Source organism: Hippopotamus amphibius, chromosome 7 (assembly GCF_030028045.1).
Source record: "Hippopotamus amphibius kiboko isolate mHipAmp2 chromosome 7, mHipAmp2.hap2, whole genome shotgun sequence".
NCBI classification, from domain to species: Eukaryota; Metazoa; Chordata; class Mammalia; order Artiodactyla; family Hippopotamidae; genus Hippopotamus; species Hippopotamus amphibius.
Window position 1 is genome coordinate 36,050,405 of NC_080192.1, and position 22,157 is coordinate 36,072,561.

The 22,157-nt window shown below is 36.6% G+C and overlaps 1 protein-coding gene across 2 annotated transcripts in view; it reads right to left on the reverse strand.

Moving 5' to 3' along the window:
• The window catches only part of TMTC2 (transmembrane O-mannosyltransferase targeting cadherins 2), a 370,895-nt gene that overhangs the window by 132,626 nt on the left and 216,112 nt on the right, over positions 1-22,157 (reverse strand). The window lies entirely within an intron of this gene.

A 22,157-nucleotide genomic window follows, 5' to 3' on the forward strand; every position in this document is an offset into this window, starting at 1 on the left:
TCTCTAAGACCCTGATATATAAACATTTAAACCTGAGTTACCTCTCCCACTGGCCCTATTGTTTGGGAAATACTGGCCCATGACTGCCCAAAAGGCAAAGGGTAATCTGGGTCAATAGAGTCAGAATCTAATCAGATTCCATCAAAGAACAAAGACCAAGGACCATTCACATTATTTCCTTATTGTTTGGATTTGGTCAAATAAGCTTGAATTTCAGGACACTTGGCAAATTTCAGTTCACTGTTGTGAGACATGCTTTTGTCTATGGACCCTCAGACTCTGTGGGCCTCCCTAGGAGGTGCCCTCAGCAATGAGTGGCCACGTGGATTATCCCAGCATTTCCAGGCCCTGCCCTTACCCTTACAACCTAGGGGAGAATCAATCATAATCATGTCTGTGAAAATACAGTGTCAAGGAACCGGACTAAGTTCTAAAAGCTCTCATGAAGGGCTTTCTGGCCTGTCTCTTCTCTTATAATCGGCGAGTGTCTCACAGACACCTGGCACTCTCTTGGACCCGAGGACCACTGTCATCAACCTCACACTGCAGATTCCACTTGCCAGCTCCTGCGGCCTTCAAAAGGCGGTAAAATGGAGGTTTGCAAAACCAGCAGGCTACTGACAAAAGCTTATCATTTTGTAGAGTATTTTAAAATACTCAGCTTATTACTTAATGGGCATGATTGAAAAATAATGAAGTAAACCATTGTGAAATTAAAGTCTGCTCACTTGTGTCATTAGCACATATTAGCCTCATTATTTCTATTATTTGTTAAAAGAGACATCTGAATAGATGACACTGTTCCAAACCATATTAATAGTTATGTATAGACAGAAATGTACATTTCTATAAAAAACTTAGAGTAACAATTTGATAATGAAATTGATATACTTTGCTGTTAAGTGTATTTTCAGTTGCTGGGAACAAGGGAAAACAAAGCTTCCTGTGGTGAAAGAGTCTGTGAAAATGTGCAGTTGTCTTTAAAAGCAAGTAAAACTGATAAAGAGAAAGAACACCCACATACTTCCAAAAAGTATTCTTTATAAAAATAATTTTGACAAAATGCTTTCCAGTTAACCAAGCTTATAAACATTATCGCATTTCAGAATCATAGCTACAACCTTAACTGACTTTGAGGTTCAGATAAAAAGGTGTTTCTTCTTTGATACAATGCTAATGTCATCAGAGGAGAAATCCATCTTAACCCAAGTCTTTCTACTTTCCTTAGGAATTAAAGTCCTTCCATGAGCCCCTTTTTATCCAATATCTTCAATCTTTTTCCCCATTGCAATTTCCTTTCCCTTAAGACTACAGAAATGTTTGTGCGCTTCTTAGCATAGAGGAGAAGATAAAACCCTACCACTTCATCATTCCTGCATCCACCTCTTTACTTCTTACTGTTGTTCTTCCCTTTGAAGTCAGATTTCCTTTAAGAATGGTCTGTGGTGTACATGTCCAATGACTCAAATCCCATTTACCCCTAAATCCAGTTTAGGCTCTTTTCCAGAATTCCACTGAAATGTCATAATCAAATTTCCACTAATTATCAAACTCTCAAAATAGTTCGCTTATATGAATCACCTACTCAACTGCAGCAGCTGTGACTATTAAATCCATTTTCCTTCCTGAAATTGTGTTTCCTCGGCTTCTGGAAAACCGGTCTTCCTTATTCTCTATCCCTGAGACTATCCTTCCAAGAATGAAGAAAAGTGTATCTTTATTCATATATTCCTTTAAAAGAAGCTGGTATTTCCCAGGTCTTTGTCTTTTTCTCCTTTTCTTGATACTGTCTCTGCATGACAACATGCATACACGCAGCTCATATGTGGACTGTTCTCAGTTCTAAAATAGTGATCTCTCTCCTGAAAACCACATCTGTTGAAAATTCAACAGCTTACTCAACCACGTCAATCTAGGTGCTTTGCTGGAATTTCAAAATCAACACATTCAAAAATTGAAAGCAGTATCTCCCATTCAAAATTAAAGAAAGAAGGGACTTCCTAGGTGGCGCAGTGGTTAAGAATCCGCCTGCCAATGCAGGGGACACGGGTTGGAGCCCTGCCCCAGGAAGATACCACATGCCATGGAGCAACAAAGCCTGTGTGCCACAACTATTGAGCCCATGTGCCACAACTACTGAAGCCCATGTGTCTAGAGTCCACGCTCTGCAACAAGAGAAGCCACTACAATGAGGAGCCCGCGCACCACAATGAAGAGTAGCCCCCGCTCTCCGCAACTAGAGAAAGCCCGTGTGCAGCAATGGAGACCCAACACAGCCAATAAATAAATAAATTAATTAATTATTAATTTTAAAAAACTTAAAGAAAGATGGCTTCCCTGGTGGCGCAGTGGTTAAGAATTCACCTGCCGCAAATGCAGGGGCCATGGGTTGGAGTCCTGGTCCAGTAAGATTCCACATTCTGTGGAGCAACTAAGTCCGTGTGCCACAACCACTGAGCCTGTGCTCTAGATCCTGCGAGCCACAACTATTGAGCCCATGTGCCACAATACTGAAGCCCATGCGCCTAGAGCCCATGCTCTGCAACAAGAGAAGCCACCGCAATAAGAAGCCTGAGCACCACAACAAAGAGTAGCCCCCACTCTCCGAAACTAGAGAAAGTCTGCAGGCAGCAACAAAGACGCAATGCAGCCAATCAATCAATAAATAAATAAATTAAAAAAATAAGATTTAGAAAACTATAAAAAATTTAAAGAAACAGATAAACAAAACAGATAAAAGAAGAAAAAAATCTTTCCTCAGCAATCAGCACCATCATTCATATTAGTTGCTAAAATCAGAAACCTGGTTTTCACTCTTTGACTTTTCACTTACCCTCACAATCCCAGGTTTAAGAAAGTCTGCAAAGCCTATCAATTCTTGTTTCCTAAGGCTCTTCGCTCTGGCCCCTCAAGGTTCACTTTTATGGATCTGGCAGAACCCTTTTTATCTTTCCTGTCACCTAAATAACCGCAGTCATCCACTAATTAGTCTGCACATAATTACGTTTCTAAAGGGCAAATATGCTGTTCGGCTAGACAGAAAGAACATGAGGAGATGAACGCATATCTCTGAAAATGTACCTAAAGCCCATAAACCTTGAAAATGATGTATTCAGCCTCATGGGCTCCCCAATACTGATGTATTACAGTCTTGTCATTTTCCAACTCATAAAATACAGCATGATAACCACACCTAGACAATCCTGTCCAGCCGGCCTCATTCTTTGGAGGAAACTAGTCACACAGAGTGATGGAGCAGCCAAGTCTCCAGGATTATATATACAGTGGCTCTTTGAATTCGAGAGCATCATCCTCTGTATCATCTAAATAAAGTTAGCAATGGAGTGAGTCCAAGTTAGATGGCTATTGTGACCAATTTCTCATGGCTAAGGATTTAATTGAGCATCAGCTATGCCCTAGTATGCACACTGTAAATGTGAACAAGGCAGATGCACTCGCCTGTGGATGCACGATCTATTGAGGGAGACAAATAAAATAAATGGTGTGGAAAACTACTATGATAGAGGACAGAGGAGCAACACTACTCCAGCTCAGGAACGAACAAGGGAAGGTTCACGGAGTTTGAGTGCCGTTGGCAGAGGCTTGAAAGTAAGTAGCAGTAAAAAGTGTCATTATCAGCCCCATGTTACACAGGAAGAAAGAGAGATTCACAGAGAATTTAGCAACTAACTCTAGGTTTTATGGTTAATAAGAGGCAAAGCCTGGACTGGAACACAGTTTCTCTGATACTAAATCCCATGCTGTTTCTAAAAGAAAAAAAGAAGAGAGAGAAGATAATTCAATTCTAGACGCATGGGTACTGGGTTATGTTTCCTTTTGCTCTAAAATTCTCCAGATTTTACATAATATGAACTTGAAATTGATGCTCTGAAAAGGAATCACAATACCATTTTGGCAGTTCAGGGTGAATTTGGGTCAGTTCTAGCACTGTAACAAGGAAGCTTCTGTTACTGCTGTTTTCCACATTTATAGAAAGCATTATTTTACTGAAGACTGGATAGAGGGATAGAAATCCTTCACATCATATTACTTATGGTAATAATAATAGCTAAACTTATTTGGCACTTAAAATGTTACATATATTACTTTACACTTACATTTAGATATGTTAATTATTACTTATCAATAATCTTATGAGCGAGGTTATTATTACTAGCCCATTTTACAGATGATGAACTTGGGGCAAGAAAAATTCAGCAACATACCAAAGGACATGCAACTAGCAAGAAGTGTGCCACAATTCAAGCCCAGCAGTCTGATTATAAAGGAGGATCTGTATTTTAATAGAGCATTCATACCAAAGGCTTTGCCACAAGTGTTTAAAATTGATGACACAGTTTGTTCACACACTGATCATGTCAATAAAATCTTCTGGTTTCTATGTATAGTAAAAACAACAACACATTTTAATACGCCATTCAAGCCAGAATCTAATAAGAAATAGTTCTATTCATATTACGTGAAGTAGCTGTATAATTAAGGGAATTGGTCCATGCTATATACTAATGTGAACTTAAAGTGTCTTTTGGGGAAGAAATTGGAAAAACGTTATTGATCTCTAAATAATAAATGATGGGGTCACTTTTATGTATCTGTGTGTAGGTGGATATCTTAGAGTGTATTTTAATAGATTCAAATATTTTACTTCCCATATTTCTCCCCCAATGACTTATCTTTCAGAACCACAGTCACTGAAATCAAGCAGCCAGTGAAGAACACAAATTGGAGAAACAGAAAGAATAAATACCTGTTATAGTCAAAGGAAGAAAATGCATCTGGATATGTACAAAGTACTATTCACTCTAACACTTAAATTCCAGAAGACCACTTTACTTCAAGAAAAAAACAACAAAATGCCCTCCCTTAAATCCTTTCAACTTTTTTTTAACCTGATTTTGATCATCTTCTGGGAATTACCATTGTGTGTAGAATTTCTTTTTCTTGTGAAAGTTTTGCCAATCTTTACCCCAGTCTCCCCTAACAACCCTGTCTTTCTCTAAAATACTATTTTAAAAAAAATCACAATACTCTATACACTTGATAAATGAAAACCAGTCAAACCCATGGTAACAGCGGATTGGACAGAGTTGAATGCAAACATTAAGTGTAAATAGGCATACAAATCCCTAGCTGATTCCAAATATTGACAGAGACAGAAGGGGAACATTTTTTAGCACAGTGTTTCTCAACCAGGGGTGATTCTGTCTCCCAGGGGATACTGGGCAATGTTCAGAGACATTTATGGTTGTCGCAACTGGGTGGATGCTATTGGCACCTAGTGGGTAGAGGCCAGGTATGCCATTAAATATGCAAACATGTTAGAAGACACAAAACAAAGCAAAGACTTACCTGGCCCCAAATGTCAATAGTGCTGAGGTTAAGAAACCACATTTAGCATTTCATACATACTAACTGCAACACATTTCTTCAGAACATAAGGTCCTCATGTCCTTGCCAATCACATACATGAACTATGCAAAGAATACAGAATGTAAAAAACCAAACTACAGGGAACAAATTTTTTTTTTTTAATAAAAGTCTAATCATCATTTCTACTGACTTCATTTAGAAAGGCAAAAAAAATTTATTTTTAATTTTTTTTTAAATAAAGCATGCCCTTCCCCACCGCTGTCAGTACATCCAAACAAAATGTCAGTGGCTCTTCGTAAAAGGCTGCTCTCAATATAGAACTGTCAAAATATACAAATCTTCAAGTAAAGTTGCCATTTGCCTCAGGTTCAAAGGTCTTTAAAATGGTTTAAATCTGACACATTCAAAACTTGGTATTAATAAAGCACATCAGCAGAAGAAAAGTATACTTTTCAAGAATATGTACTGCAAGGACTTCCCTGGTGGTGCAGTGGTTAAGAATCCACCTGCCAATGCAGGGGACACGGGTTCAATCCCTGGCCCAGAAGATCCTACATGCTACGGAGCAAATAAGCCCGTGAGCCACAACTACTGAGCCTGTGCTCTAGAGCCCACAAGCCACAACTACTGAGCCTACATGTTGCAACTACTGAAGCCTGCGTGCCCTAGAGCCCATGCTCCACAACAAGAGAAGCCACTGCAATGAGAAGCCCACGTACTGCAACAAAGAGTAGCCCCTGCTCGCCGCAACTAGAGAAAGCTTGCACGCAACGACGACGACCCAACGCAGCCAAAAAATAAATAAAATTAAAAAAAAAAAAAAAGAATATGTATTGCAGTAAACTAAGCAGACGTTTATGCAGAACATGAGTGAAACAGGATGTGGTTTACATAGTCAGGAGCCGTAAAGACTAGGGAAATATTAAAGGATATTAGCGTTCTTTTCTCAATTTCATTAAAGCATAATTTGTGGCACTCCTACAACATATTAAACATTGAGAATACGATTACCAAACAACAGATAAGTACTTTTTGAATGAACTATCTCATGGTGAAGTCAGATGAGCAAACACTCACAACACAGTGTAAATGAAGCATAAAATGTTCTGGGAACCCACAAAAGAGATACCTTTCCATGATGACAGGTTAAATGAAGTTTGTAGAGAAGGCAAGCAGACAGGCAACAGAGTTCCAGACAGATCAAGCCACCATGCTTATGAAAACGAAGTTGCAGAGGACAGCATTGTAATCTACGAATAGCAATAAGGATGAGCTTCATGGAAATTAAATGACAATCTATGTAGGAAGCTTTCCAGAAACTAAAAAGCTAAGACAGCTTAAAATTACAATTGTATCATTGAGAATATGTCAGTAATAAGTTGTTTGGCTATTCCCTGGGCAAAAATTCTTAGTCATTAAAATAAATCAGATAGCTTAATGTTTATAGGCAATGGTTCACCAAATAATTTATAATCCCTAAGGTCCAATTACTAACAAAAACATCATGTTCATCTTAAATTGAGACTTTTTTTCTGAATTTTATTTTGTTTCATTATCCTTTAATACATGTAAGTACACTGAAACTAAGATTTCTTTCCTCAGAGATAAGACACTATATGTTTTAGATGTTCAATGTTTTCCTAAGGTACTCAGGCCTTTGACATTTTCCAACTGAAATTAATTAGCATTGGCTTGGCATCATATTCAAACTTTGCATTAATCCAAATTTCTTAATCGAATTTGCTAATTTAGCTAATGACTCTAATAATGAGATTTTATACAATCTAATTATGAAATGGCATTACAGTTGCATTTCTTCTGTTTTTCCAAGATTAATGCCTAGTTTTAGGCTATGTTCATAATAGGATAGTTGGAAAAATAAATCATTAATCTCTATTATCAGACAGAAGTGATAATTAATAATAGCATGTCAAACTCATAACACACAAATGCCCCCAAATCTTGTTTGATTAAACAGTTATCAGACAAAAATCTCAAGTGACTATTCCAGCAGTAAATGGAATGAAACTCAGTTTTTTTCAAAACAGAAGCTGTAAATAAAATGAGTAAGTTACCACTGCTTGAGTCAACTGCAGTAATGCCAAGGTTTAGAGTGACACAAGAGCTTAGAAATTAAGTACCTAATATGCACAAGCCACTGAATACATACAAAGAACCAGAATCAATCAGTACAGCAGTCTTGGTCATGTGACTACATTCTGTCCAATGAAATGAAAGCACAGTGGCCCAAGCACCTCTAGGAAAAGTCCTTAAAGAGGAAAGAGCATATTCTCCCTTACCCTTCCTCTGTCCTGCTGACTACAGGGGGAGGCCCTGTTCTGAGGACAGTAGAGAGAAATCCTGTTCTGGGGATGGTAGAGAGAAACCCTGTTCTGGGGATGGTAGAGAGAAACCCTGTTCTAGGGATGGTAGCGAGCAAACCGAAAGGAGTCCAGGAAACTGAACCCTTATAAAAATTTGCTACAACCCTGGGACTGCACACCTCTGGACAGTGAATTCAATTTTAACGAGTTTAAGCTAATGTTATTTGGGATTTCTTATCACTATCTTTTCTCTACTGATAAAAAAAGCACACTCACTGTTTAGTGTTTTTTTTTTTTTTTAACTATATATAAAATATGTAATGTCAAGTATGGCTCTTATAGAGAATCTTAAGGAAAACTTCTATTAATTATATTTGAATGAATACAAAGTATGGGCTGTCTGGTTTTGAGTGATAACCAGAGAGGCAATTACCAAGAATGAAATTTGCATTTAAAATATTCAATTAAACTTATATAATTTAAGAGCGTAATAGGTGCATGAAATTGGAACTCTTAAATTAAATGCCTAGACATCAGGGTGGTCAGAGTTATCACTCTGCCCAAAAGAGTAATGATATTAGTAGCATTTTTTATATAAAAGCATTTAATTAATCCTCTCAATCCCCAAATAACTAGAAAGAAGGAAACTCACAGGAATTATCAAGTGAAGTAGAAATAGGTGAGATTTTCATCTCAAAAAGATTCAGTGAGATATAAGTGACTGAACTGGAGTTCCATGGGAGATTCCAGAGACAAAGTTATATAAATTTTCTGGTCTCCCATGGCACGTCTATGGCTTTCAGGTCACCCTAGGAAAACAGACTTTGTATTTAAGGACCAAGCAAAAGAATTCTCTCTACTCATATTTTTTTTCCCTCAAATCATGAACTCAACTTTCCTTCTCTCCTTTTCTTTTTCTTTTAATTAAACTATTTCAATTTAATAGGTAAAAATAACATCTCTACAAAGATAGTTTTAGGTAGAAAAGTACTGAGAAAGGGAATATAAATAGTGAACTTTTACTTAAAACACAATTTCAATTTATTAGAATAATAGTATGTGTGCTACAAAAAGCATAATTTAATTGGATACTTATTCCCAACCACTGATAAGTTATTATATATGATTATTATATACCATATGTACTCTGAGCAAAATAAGATGTCACTTCTTGAAAAGGTTAAATTCCACTGAGCAGGGTAATAAGCAAGGTGTTTCCCCACGCTGTACTTTTATTGCATGAAGAAGAATGGAAATGGAGACAGAGAAAAACACAACAACCACGTGACATGAACTAGACAGATGTGCACACATGATTCTATCACATAGCTCCTCGAAGTTGAAACCTGTTTCACTGGGTATCACTTCTAAGTGTCACAGAACTGTCAAGTAATACAGTTTCAGAAAATACTGTTAAGCCTCCTCTCTGGTATCTTTCTTTTGACACAGACCTGTTTATTTGTTCTAAATTGAATTCTGTGTAGACTTTGACAACTGAATAAAGTACAATAATGACTATTTTTAAAGATTATTTTATTTATTTATTTATTAAATATTATTTTTTATTCTAACCTATCAACTACGGGGCAGTTGGCATCCAATCAAAAAACTGTTTTTATATTTCCAACACATTACTAAAAACTTCATCAATTAATATTAGGAGGGAAATGAACAAGTTGTAGCTTTTATCAACTTTTTTATTTTAAAATTACTTTTTGCTTAGGGTCTAAGGAAAGAGAAATTCTCATTATAGTACCACATCTGAAAAATAGAGGAAAACTCAGTTAAATGGAGCATTCATTACAAAGATACTTCTCCTGAGTGAGAACTTGGACTGTGACATCTAAATAAGCCTTTATCCCATATAAGTCCATTTCTACTCTCTAACAGGTCCTGAACAAAATGCTTCACAATTATTATCTTCTACAATTCTCTCAATAAACCTATAAAGGTATAATCCCTATTTTACAAATAAAGATCCCCCAAATCAGAATGGTTACTCAAATCCGCATAGCTAATTACTGTTGGATCTGGGATTCACAGACTACACTGTACATTAATATATGCATAATTCACTTTGTACCTGTCTTCTGAATATATAATTAAAGCTATGTTTTCCTCCACATGTCATACAATAATAATAGGTGTGAATATACTTTCCTAGTTAAAAAAAACAGTACTTATTAGGAAGCAAGAAAGAGAACTAACACTAGATGGCTTTATGATAGTTTTCCATATTGTTTCTTTTCAAACATAAAATTAGCAATTTGAAATATTATTACCCTCTTCACTTCAGAGATATAAAAACATCAGAGAAAGAATTTGCACATTGATGACACAACTGTAAAGTCCCAAGATAAGATTCAAATTCAGAGCTGCCAGACTTCAAACCACATTGTCTTCCCATGACCCCACATTGGTCCATTGGGAATATGTATCTGTTCTTGGTTTAAGCATTCATAATTTCCCTCCCTCTCCTGCTCATATACCCAGTGCTTTTTCATTTTCTGTACCAACAAATTTCTCTTCTCTCTTTCTGTATTTATATGTGCCCATCCTAGTATATAAACATCTTGGATTTGCTTCAAAGGTAGATAATCTACAGCCTCCAATGCCAAATCAACTTCACCAAGTGGAACCAATACACTTGGTGTGGTAGTTAATTTTATGTGTCAACTTCACTAGATTGTAGGATGCCCAGAAAACTGGTTAAACATTTTTGAGTGTGTCAGTATATTTCAGGAAGATGAGCATCATACTCAGCAGAGGGAGTAAAGCAGATCGTCCTTCCCACTGTGGGTGGGCATCATCCAATCTGCTGAGGGTCTGACTAGAACAAAAAAGAGAATGGGAAGATTTCTTTCTCTCTGCCTGAGCTGGGACACTGATCTGCCCTCAGACATCTTGGTTCTCAGGCTCACAGACTCAGACTGGAATTTACACCAGGCTCTCGGGCCTCTGAAGCACACCACCATCCTTCCAGGTCTCCAGTTTGCAGAGGGCAGATCATGGGACTTTTCAACCTACAGAACTGCATGAGTCAAGGCCTTATAATAAATCTCTTTACTATATGCATATACTTGTGGCCCTGTTTCTCTGGAGACTCTGATGAATAAACTCACAAAGAAGTTTTCTTGAGTTCTTCTCGTGCTCAGGACCCACTTCTCTCAATGGAAATGCTCACCAGTGAGTGTAAGCAATATCCCCACGAAAGCAGAACTATAAGCAGTTAGAAACAGAACGAAATCAATAGCAACAAGTTCATTAGCTTTTATTATTATACAATTACATCAAGTTTCCAGGCATTTTATTTAATCCTTGTTACAACACCAGGTGATTCAGAACCCAATTTTGCAGATAAAGAACAAGAATTAAGCAAGACAACCAAGCACAGGACCAATAAATGGGATATTTGAATACACGTCTGTTTAATGCCAAACCCTTGTCCTTAACATTGGGTTGGCCAAAAAGTTCGTTCGGGTTTTTCCGTGAGATGTTACAGAGAAATCAGAATGACCTTTTTGGCCAACCCAGTATTTCCCAAAGCTGCCTACATGCTGCAAAGGTGAGAGTTAAATTTTTTAAAAAATGAAAAATCTCCCTCTTCCCCACTCTTCTCCCCACAGAAACAAATATTATTCAGGTAGGTCTATATACATTTTCCAGGATCATAGTCAAATCTCTTTCAAATATTTCCCCATCCTCTAAGAGAATTTTGTGATTTAAAACAAGCAAACTTAAGCACTAAAACACCACCAATAATGGAACTTTAAACCTATATACAGACCTGCTTTTATTCTTTGCGATTTACAGGGGCTCTCCAATATGGACGACTAACTATCATGCCACTTTTTGAAGGAGAGACATTTATCAGTTGGACAATGTACAATCACTGTGGAGGAACCCCAAGCTGGGAAACAGACATAGGCCAAAGCCTGACCTGCTCAGTAAAGGTCAATGTAATTAGACTCTTGATTTGTTCATTCATTCATTCAAAAGTTATTCTGAAAGTGCCATTATAGAGATTTTAATGACTGACAGAAAAGAGAGAATTTAAAAAGCAGTACCAAAGTTGCACAGGGGGTGCCATGATACAGCCTGATGCACTGTTGAAGTCCACAGCAAGGAAACCTAACTTAAAACTAGTTTGTTCAGGCACTGGGGTGGCGGGGGTGGGGGGGGGGGGAAGAGAACATTTGTGAATTCCACAGGAATCAACACACTGCAAAAAATATTACCGAAAAAGAAAAAAAAAAAATCAGGGCCTGATTCCATCATAGATATGGTTATAATTTGGGTTAGAGAGGTTCCCATGGGCACACAGTGATTTAGTGCCATGTACTCACTTTAAACATAAATGTTCAACAAAGTGGGTGTTTTCTTTGTCCCTTAACAGCAGGGCTCTAACAAAAGTCTGCTGTTGAAGCAATAAATTATGAAAGAGGAAAAGGTATCATGTATCTCACAGACCAGCAGGAATAGGTGTTAGGTCAGACCAGCAGTTTCTAACTTAAGAACAAGCAAGAGGAGTTCCACAAATGAAAGTTTTAGCCTATCTCATTTGGCCTGGAATAGATTTTACAACCTAGGAACAATTCACTCATGGGCTTATCCTGAAGTACTTGAAGAATTGAAAGAAAACTCCATTTATAACAATGTTCCTAAAACTGTCTTTGCAGGTTTAATTTTGGTGCTGAGAAGAGATGTCCCTTCACCCAACTAAAGAGTCAGAAGAGCAAGGATCTATTCATGGCAGGAGTCATCATTTATAGGTCCCAGCAGCAGGAGCCAGAGGCAAATTAGTGGCTAGAGACAGGGGAAAAGATCTGGCAGGGCACCAAAAGATTCAAATGGAATGACGGAAGGTTGGGGATTGAAGTGCTCAATGAAGACAAAAATGGGTGAATACCTTCAACATCACTTGCTTTTTATTTTCTTATCTTTTCTGTTCACTCCACCCTCATATTTTATAAAGGTACTGGCCCTGCCCAGAGAAACGTCTCACCTCTGAATGCTTCCTAGTACTTTTCCATTACTTTTTTTAGAACAGAGTCTAGAAATTGGCCAGCCTGCTCATCTCTCCTTGATGCCAGCTACTGCTTTTGATCACAGTTCCACTCTCTTCTCCAACCCTAAGTTTCGGGAGACTGAGTACTCATTTTGCATCCCAGGTTTGCACCCACCCCGAAATCTGGTCTTTGAAGATTTAGCAAATTTTCTGAGAATTTTTACGTCAATTAGGCAAAGATACAGGGGATACACCCCCCCCCCCACACACACACACGATCATTAAAACAAACAAACCAGAGGCTATTCATAGAATATAAATGGTGTTAAAAATTGGACTACCTTTAGATTTAAGGACAGCTCAGATTAATTCCCTAACCTGAAATTTCTATTCTCTAAGAAAGTGACTGCCTGTCATTTTCTGAGTCTGATGATAAGATGTGGTTACGCTGAGCAGGCTGGATCTGGTTGTTCTTCTCCAGCTGATCGGCGAGGATTTCCTCACACTATTCTTATTATCGGAACAGCAAGATAGGATCACTCCCTCCCTCTTGCCTTTCATCCAACCCCTATCTAGTCAATTCCAACAACAAGGGTGGCTGGGGCAAAGTCAACACAGGAGCACTGTAATTAAAAGCAATGGAGGAGTAAAGAAAAAGGGCATCCTTAGGTACTCTGATTCTACAGAGCTAATCAGGGATGGAGGAAGAAAGAAATAGCAGGCAGGCAAGTCTCTAAAATAATCCATGAGGCACTCTTCACACACAAAGAGTGTAAGGAAAATGGATGTGCCTAAATCATGGACAGGACATACAAACATTCATCCAAAACATATTATCAAGCTTGTGCTGTGAGCTAAGCACGATGCTAGGCACTTAGGATATTTATAAAAACCCTGTCTTCAGGGAGCTTACATGTTAGCAATACGCAAAATAAACTACACATTTGTTTTTATTTTAATACTGCTATATACACCTAATAGAAAATTACAGAGTTCACTAGAAGGTGATAAATATCATGTAAAAAAAGGAATTAAGTAAAGGAGAACAGGAGTGTGAGAGTGGTGGAGGGGCTGCCGTTTAAATAGGGCAGCTGGGGGCCTCATGCAATTCTTCGGAGCAAAGAATTGAAAAAAGTGAGTGATATGAGATATAACTTAGCCACAGTAATAATTTAGTATTTTATTCATATGAATAACATATAAGAGAAAAACAGGCAGCAGATAACAGGATATTAATTTTTAAAATTAATCATCATCTGAATATCCAAATGGCCTCCCCCAAACTTCAATTACACTTTAAGCAACTTCTCCAACATATTAAGCAGCTTCTTGAACATACAGGCAAAATCAGTTTGGTTTTGTATAAGAGAAAAAATAAATTAAATGGAAGACAACATTACTGTATTTCCTGGTGTGTCTAGAAAATAATTCTTAAGTCATAGTAATTGGAAATCTGCAGAGGACTGATTGGAACTACACAAATAACAAATTTACATCTGTTCATTTTTCTTCAGGAGTAGAGGAAAAAAGACACTTGTTTTTTTCCATAATGCAAAACCTCCTTCTGAGAAAATTGAAATTAATTTATTTGAAATTCTGTTGCCTATCAGCCTGCACTTTCCACATGAACATAATTTTAGTAACAACAACAAAAATGCTTCTGGCCATTTGAGCAACTCTCAATCAGTTTTAAAGTTAAACCAAACAAAAGGCATTAAAGCAGGATGCAATTATGAATTTCTTTATAAAACTCTTTTATAGGCTTTCTAATACATGTCTTCAAATTTACCTACAGTGCTCTGGATAAAAATGACTATAAAATTAAGGGCCACTTCGGTGAGATTTCGAGAAAATGCCTTTCATCGTTTTTCCAACATGGAAAATAGTTTAACTCTCTCTACACAGTTAACTTTGAATGAATATTCCTACATGGAAAAGTATGACCCACACAGTGCCATTTTAAAACTACATTTGTAATAGAAAACCTATAATACAAACAAGCATAGGAATGATTTAATCTCCTTGTTTCTTTTGCCAGGCTCCAATTTCTAAAAGGATTCTGATTTCCCTCAGTTTTACTTTGGGTTGCAGTGGGGAGGGCAAAGTTTAACAGCTAGTTCCAGCAAGCAATCCTAGGCACCAATACCACAGTGTGTAGTTTCCGTCACTATAAAAGAAATGAGTGTGAAATAATAAGTGGTTTAATTCAATTCTATCCAAAAGCACTTGTTAGTACCAAGGAGGTGTCAAGGACTTCACTATGTGCTAGAAACAAAGACATAAATAAATTACATCCCCAGCACCTAAGGAGCTCCTGGTGTGAATTTCAATTCTTTGGTGATTATGTCCATGCATTCTGTAGGATAAAATTATTCTCTAGGACATCCTGTAGCTTTGTGATGGCAAAATGTTATTCTCTACTACATTCAGGAGAAGTGAATAATATTTCCAAGTTTCTAGACCCATGATTGATGCCACTGTTTTTTTTTCCCACAGGGACACAAAAACCTCATAGAAATATTTAACTTCTCTATAGTACACGATCATTGGCCATTTTCTCCCTTCTTACTATCCTATCCATCAGCTTCAATGGCATCAAATACCCCAGGCTTCTTTCCTTCTCCTTAAACACAGTTTATGGTTCCACTTTCTCTACCAAGCTCCCTCAATATTGGTATTCTCCAGGATTCCACCCATGGTCTTTCTTTCCTTTATCCTTACACATATTACACAGACAGACACACACACACATTATTGACAGTCAGTTTCAATTTACACATTTAGATAATTACTCCAAAATCTACATCTTCTACCTCAGAATGCTCTTGTGAGTGATAGAAATAGATTCTAGCTGCCTAGCAGATACCCAACAGTCAACTGAAACTGAAGTACCCAAAACTGTACAATTTCCCCCCCAAACAACCTTGTTCATTCATATTTCTTGTGTGACCCCTCTTGTCTTTCTCTTTATTATTCTTCCTTTTCCTCCAGACTGAGTTGTCTCTGTCTGCCTTCTCATAACACAAGCATCTCTCTCTTAAAAGAGATGTTACTTTATTACTTAACAGATTTTTAAATCCAAACTTAAAGCTATTTGAGGGCAGAAACTATACTTTCCTTCTCATGTAGATTTGACTGGACTCTGAGTCCTTCTAGTACCTGTGACAATACAGTGGGGGAAATCCCATGAAAACACTACTACCACAGGGGAACTCTGTCACTCTTCTGTGTGTCTTTACTATATAAGTAGGTTTCTCTGGCACTGATCACCCCAGACAACTAAGCACCCCAGGCACCCGAACTGATTGTTTCTTCCCTCAAACCACTTGCAAAAACTCACTAGATATTTGAATGTTGTAAAATGAGCCTCTGTGTTACCTACAATTTGTAATTTGAACTCATAATCGCATATGATGCTTTACACTATAAAACCTGCAATAAAAAATCTTCCAACTTGTGCCTTTTTTCTTTTTTAAGTGACCTGGATGTATTATAATTTAGCTTCTCCATTACATTATTTCTGACTTCCTCTTTACCATCCTGCAGACGTCCAGGTCATCATATATTAATTCTCTTGCCTTAATCTATCCTGGCATCTTGACAAGACAGACTTGGCCAATTTCCTGAATGTAGTATATAGCATGGCCAAAACTCAAGAATGGAAAATTTAATGCTAAAATATACTCAAGAATTTACACGCATAAATGCATATAAATGGTTGATGAAATCATTAAGCATGGTTAATTTGCCCCAGTTTCCAATAATCACTAATTTTTACTTTTGAAAATATTCTCAATAAAGTCTACACTTATATCCTTAGTTGATCCACTTTTCCTGTAGACATGGTTAATGTTACAGGAAGTCTACAAATTAGAACTGAAAATTACTAAAAGACATAGTTAAATAATGTTTCCATAAACAAAAAATCAATTGTATACCACTTATACATCTCAAGTAGGATTTTAAAGGGACTATTACTATTTTAAGAACCACGAAACATCATCACAGTTTTAATAAATTATAAGTATATGCTTCATTATTTACTATTTAATTTTTTTCTTATTAACAAATGAAAATATCAGAATTTGTTGTGCTGAAACATTCCTTGGCTGGTTATCCAATTATGTAACGTATCCATTATTTTCTCTTATCAATTCTGAAAAACAGTTTGTTTTCAATATGTTTGTAATAAAGAAAATATTTGGGGTTTGTGGGAGAAAGGAAAAGAGAACTCAAGTCTTGATACCAGATAATATGTTCCAGAATCTTTATCCCACATCAGTACGTATATAATAACCATGTTCAATGTGAGGGAATTTTACTACTGTTACGTTTTTTGGACAGTGACTTTTTTCATAGATATGTATAATGGAAAAAGTTGTGCAATAAATCAATATGAAGAGTCAAACATGTGAATATGGCCAGTAACATGAGCTGGGAAAGAAGTGGACTGGCTACATATAATGGGCGGGACATGGGATTATTGTCCAGCAAACTTGAACTTTGTTGATTTATTTTCATTAATTAGTGAATTCATTAACCCATAATAGTTTATTAATTCATTCATTAGTTTATTAATCAACATAACCATAGTTTAACTCGTTCATTACCTTCTTAATCAACATATACATAATTTAAAACTCATGTGCTTGGCACTGTGCTTGGTACTAGGGATAGAATGGTACCTAAACATTCCCTGGCCTTAAAGAGATTACACTATAATTAAGGGGAACATGGTATCACACATGTATGATCCATACTAAAAAGAGCCAAGTATTAGTTGCTATGGTAACATTTGGGACCAACTATCTTTATCTTCTAGCTCTGGTAATATGAAAAGTATCAAGAAATCTTCCCAGAGACGTACACAGGTATGTATAAGTATCAGGCCAGGCAAAAAGTATGGGGAGCAGGGTATAAAGAGTTCATAAGAGGAGAAAATAGTAGAGAATGCTGCAGGCAAAGCAAATAGTATGTGCAGAGGCCTCAGACATGGCAAGCACTTCCTGGCCCTCCTGTTTGATAGCCTCTCCTGAATTCTCTATTTTGGGAGACCAGTCTGCTTACCCGGTATCCTTTGAACACCTCCCTCCATCCCTTACACACACACACATACACAAATCTATGGAAATCGGCAGGAAACCCTGTCCTGAGGTTTACTTTCCCCCTCATTTCTACAGACCTCATTTCTATAGGCTTCTCGTGCCTTGTTTTCAATGAGGATTCAAGGAATGGCTCAGCCCCATTATCAGGTAGTCCCACAGAATCTCTGATCCTTCTAACATCTCAAGGGTCCTCCAAACCTGGTCCTGAACAAATAAATCTCTCATTAGAACGAGATCTCTGGTGACAACTCTGCACCCCACATTCACTCACTGCTCTATCCTCCTAAATTACTTTCTCCTAAGACAGAGTTCTCAGCATCATGAGATATATAAACTTGTTGAAATTCTATGCAAATTTTTAGCTTCATTAAGGAGTCTTTTCCTCGACACCTCTCTCCCATTAAAAACTCATGTGCTTGGCATTGTGCTTGGTACTACGGATAGATAGAATGGTACCGCTATCTGTCACTCAGCCTCTTAAAATGAAGCTCCCAATAGGGAGCTATTATTGGTTGAATTATGTCTCTCCCCCAAAAAACATGTTGAAGTTGTAACTGCCAGTACCTTAGAATATGACCTTATTTTGAAAAAGGGTCACTGCAGATGTAATGTGATAACAAGAGTGGGCCCCCCAATGAAATATGACTGGTATCCTGATAAGAGGATGTAAAGACAACATCACAGGGAGAGTGTCAGATGATGACAAAGGCAGAGACTGGAGTTATGCAGCTGCAAGCCAAGGAACTCCAAAGAATGCCAGCAAACCACAGGAAAGAGGCAAGGAAGGATTCCCTTAAAGGTTTCAGAAGGAGCATGCCCTGCGGACACCTTCATTTTGAACTGCTAGCTTCCAGAACTGTGCCACAATACATTTCTATTATTGTAAACCACCTAATTTGCAGTACTTTGTTGTGGAAACTAATACACCAACCAACCCTAACATAAGCGTCTTTGCTTCTGAAACTTCAATATAACAGCTCTGGACGCCTAATTCCAGAGGCTCTCAGAACATAGAACTGTTTAGTGACAGTGATGGACATACACTTACACAATGCAAAGACTGTGCCTAATACCCATTGCTAATTTTATCACTTACAGCCAGTGACAAATGGAATCTGCTCTGCTCTGATATGAATTTCATAATTCATTTATAAAATCAACAAATATAGTTAGAACTCCTACAGATATGGAGAGATATAATAACCACTAAGAAACTGCCACTACTTCATGAAGCTGAATATGAATGGTAATGACCACTGTACTTCAATATTAAATATGGTATTTCTATTACTTTAGACAGATAATCTTTATGATGCAGAAGTATTTATTTATTCCTAGCTTACTTCTGTCTTGTTCTCTGAAGCACATGTTGATCAAAAGCCTTCCTGGCACATGTAGAGATGATCATTAACATTTTTCCTCTTCTGATCATTTTTTTTTTTAATTTATTTTTTAATTATTTTTTATTTTTAGCTGCACTGGGTTTTCGTTGCAGTGTGAGGGCTTCTCATTGCAGTGGCTTCTCCTGTTGCAGAGCACGGGCTCTAGGTGCACGGGCTTCAGTAGTTGTGGCACATAGGCTCAGTAGTTGTGGTGCAAGGGCTTAGTTGCTCCACAACATGTGGGATCTTCCCGGCCCAGGGATTGAACCCATGTCCCCTACATTGGCAGGCAGATTCTTACCCACTGTGCCACCAGGGAAGTCCCTCTTGACTTTTTGAAATGAAAGAGCATAGCAATTACATTATGGTATTGAATACTCCACTATAAATCTTAGAATAAATTCCACCTGATAGTGGTATTTTAATCTTTAATATGCTGCTGCATCCACTATATTAATTTTAAGATACATCTACATTTATATTCATAAGTCTATTGGCCTGTTGTGGTTCTGTTATTTATTCTCACTTGTTTGCTTTTTATTTTGTTTTTTGAGTTCTGTTGTTTTTCTTCTCTATTGTTTTTTGGTTTTAAATATCATCAGGCCTTTTGCTGTCAATTTTATCTAGCTTCACAAGAATAAGTGAGAAGTGTAACTAATGTAAGAAATACCATTTGGTTAAAGATTTGATAGAACTTACTCATGAAATGCCTTAACTTTGTTCCTTGGGGAAAAAGTTATTTAATATAGTTTTCAAATTTTTCCAAGGTTTTTGATTCAGATTGCCTACATCTTCTTGGGCTAATGTTAATCATTTATATTTTTCCAGAAAAGTTTTCATATCACTAAGATTTTCACGTCCATAACTAACATTGTGTTACTTTAAGTTTCCATATATCTGAATACAGGCCCTTTCTCATTCTCAATATTGTATTTTTGAGATTTTCTATTTTGTCCATTACTTTTGCCATAAATTGTTCATCTTTTAAAGAACAAGTGCTTACATTTATTCATTACTTCCAACTGTTTCTTCATATTCTCCCTCATTAACATTTTCTTTTTACTTCCCTAAAATTCATTACTTTATTGTATTGCTCCTTTCCTAGCTTCTCAGATTAGATGATTACTTAGATGCTTACGGAACAAAAATGACAACTAACTAATGGTGGTAAAATCTCTATTATCCACAGAAATAATCCCCTCTGTTATGTAAGATAATCAAGAATTGATTAAACCACATTAAATTTATTATCTGCATTCTGAAATCTGATGCCTAATGAAATATTCAATGTTCTACTGATTTCCCTGTTTAGGTAGCAATTGGAACAGACTAACTGGGACAAATCTATAACAGTTAAAGAACACTGAGTATTTTTCAGACGAGAATCAATTATATTTCAAATGGCAATGAGTGGTGCAGTTAAAAGGCTGAAAGTCGACTGTGTATTTACAAGATTTGACAGTGTAAATCTTAAGCAATGGTCCATCTGCTTTGTCCCTGCAAAGGTATTATACTTGAAAACAGAGACCAACATCATAAGGCAGATCTGTTAAATCTGGTCTTAAAATTACTTGTGGGAACTACTGAATTTCAATAAATTTGATAATATGAATAAAAGGCTAAATATAAGGCTATGCAATAAATGAACTATATCTATTGCTATTAAGAGTAGAATTGGTAGAAGGTAGGCAAAATGGGTGAAGGGGCTCACAAGGTACAAACTTCAGTTATAAAATAAATAAGTCCTGGGGATATAACATACATATAGCATAGTGACTAGTTAATAACACCACATCACATATTTAAAAGTTGCAAAGAGAGAGAGTTGCTAAATAAATGTTCTCATCACAAGAAAAAAAATTTATAACAATGTACGGTGACAGATGTTAGCTAGTTTTCCTGTAGTAATCATTTTGCAATATATACAAATATTGAATCATTATGTTATATACCTGAAACTAATAAAATCTTATGTCAATTATACCTCAAACCAAAAGAGTAGAACTAAGTACTGTTTTAAATTTCACATTATATGACTATAATCTGTAAGCATGGATTGAAGTGATATCAAAACAATGTGATAATTAATGGATTTAGAAAATTAAAAACAATTTCTGCAGTACTTTCTTCTTGAAATCAACTCTAAGCTTAGTTGTGCAAACCCATGATCTTAACAAGATTCTACAGCATGAGTTCAGTAAACTAAGCAACTATCATAAAAAAAAATTAACTTATACTTTGTTAGATGTAATTCCAAGTATTTTATTTCTATATGAAAGGTGATTTGAATTAATTTTTTTTCTGAATTTAAAAGCTGTATATTGAGATTTTTTTCCCCACACCCTTGGTTTATTTCTGCCAGCTTGAGCAAAAATATTATTGTTGCAGGGTTGTAGAATCAGAACATCTTAAGTTCAAATACTGGCTCCTCTACTGTTTGTGTGATCTTACACAAATTACCTCTGCATTTTCCTCATTTTGTAGGCTTCATGATAAGATAAACTGTCAAACCATATGTAAGAAACTAAGAAGAGTGGTTGGCACACAAAAGTAATTCAAGTAATTTCTCCCAAAGTAAAAAAGTTAAAATTGTTCCATCATTTTATAAATAAGAATATGCACCTCTTGGATATAACTTGGTATTAATCCTGCAAAAAAAAAAAAAAAAAGTCCTCAGTTTTAAAATCTTTTAATTCAATGTTTCCTAAACTCCAGCTATAATCACATATTATTTGTACTATTGCTTACTTAATACTTTTCCAAATCACCCTTTTTTTTCCTCTATTCTCTCCTAGAATAATATTTAGATGTGCTAGTTATACTTTCTAAATATAAACATAAAGATGAAATTAAAGGCATTAGTTTAAAGATTATTTCTGGCCAGTGGTGGTATACCTTAGAATCACTCTGTGTCTGGCCAGTGGTGGTGTACCTCTCTTTAGTAATT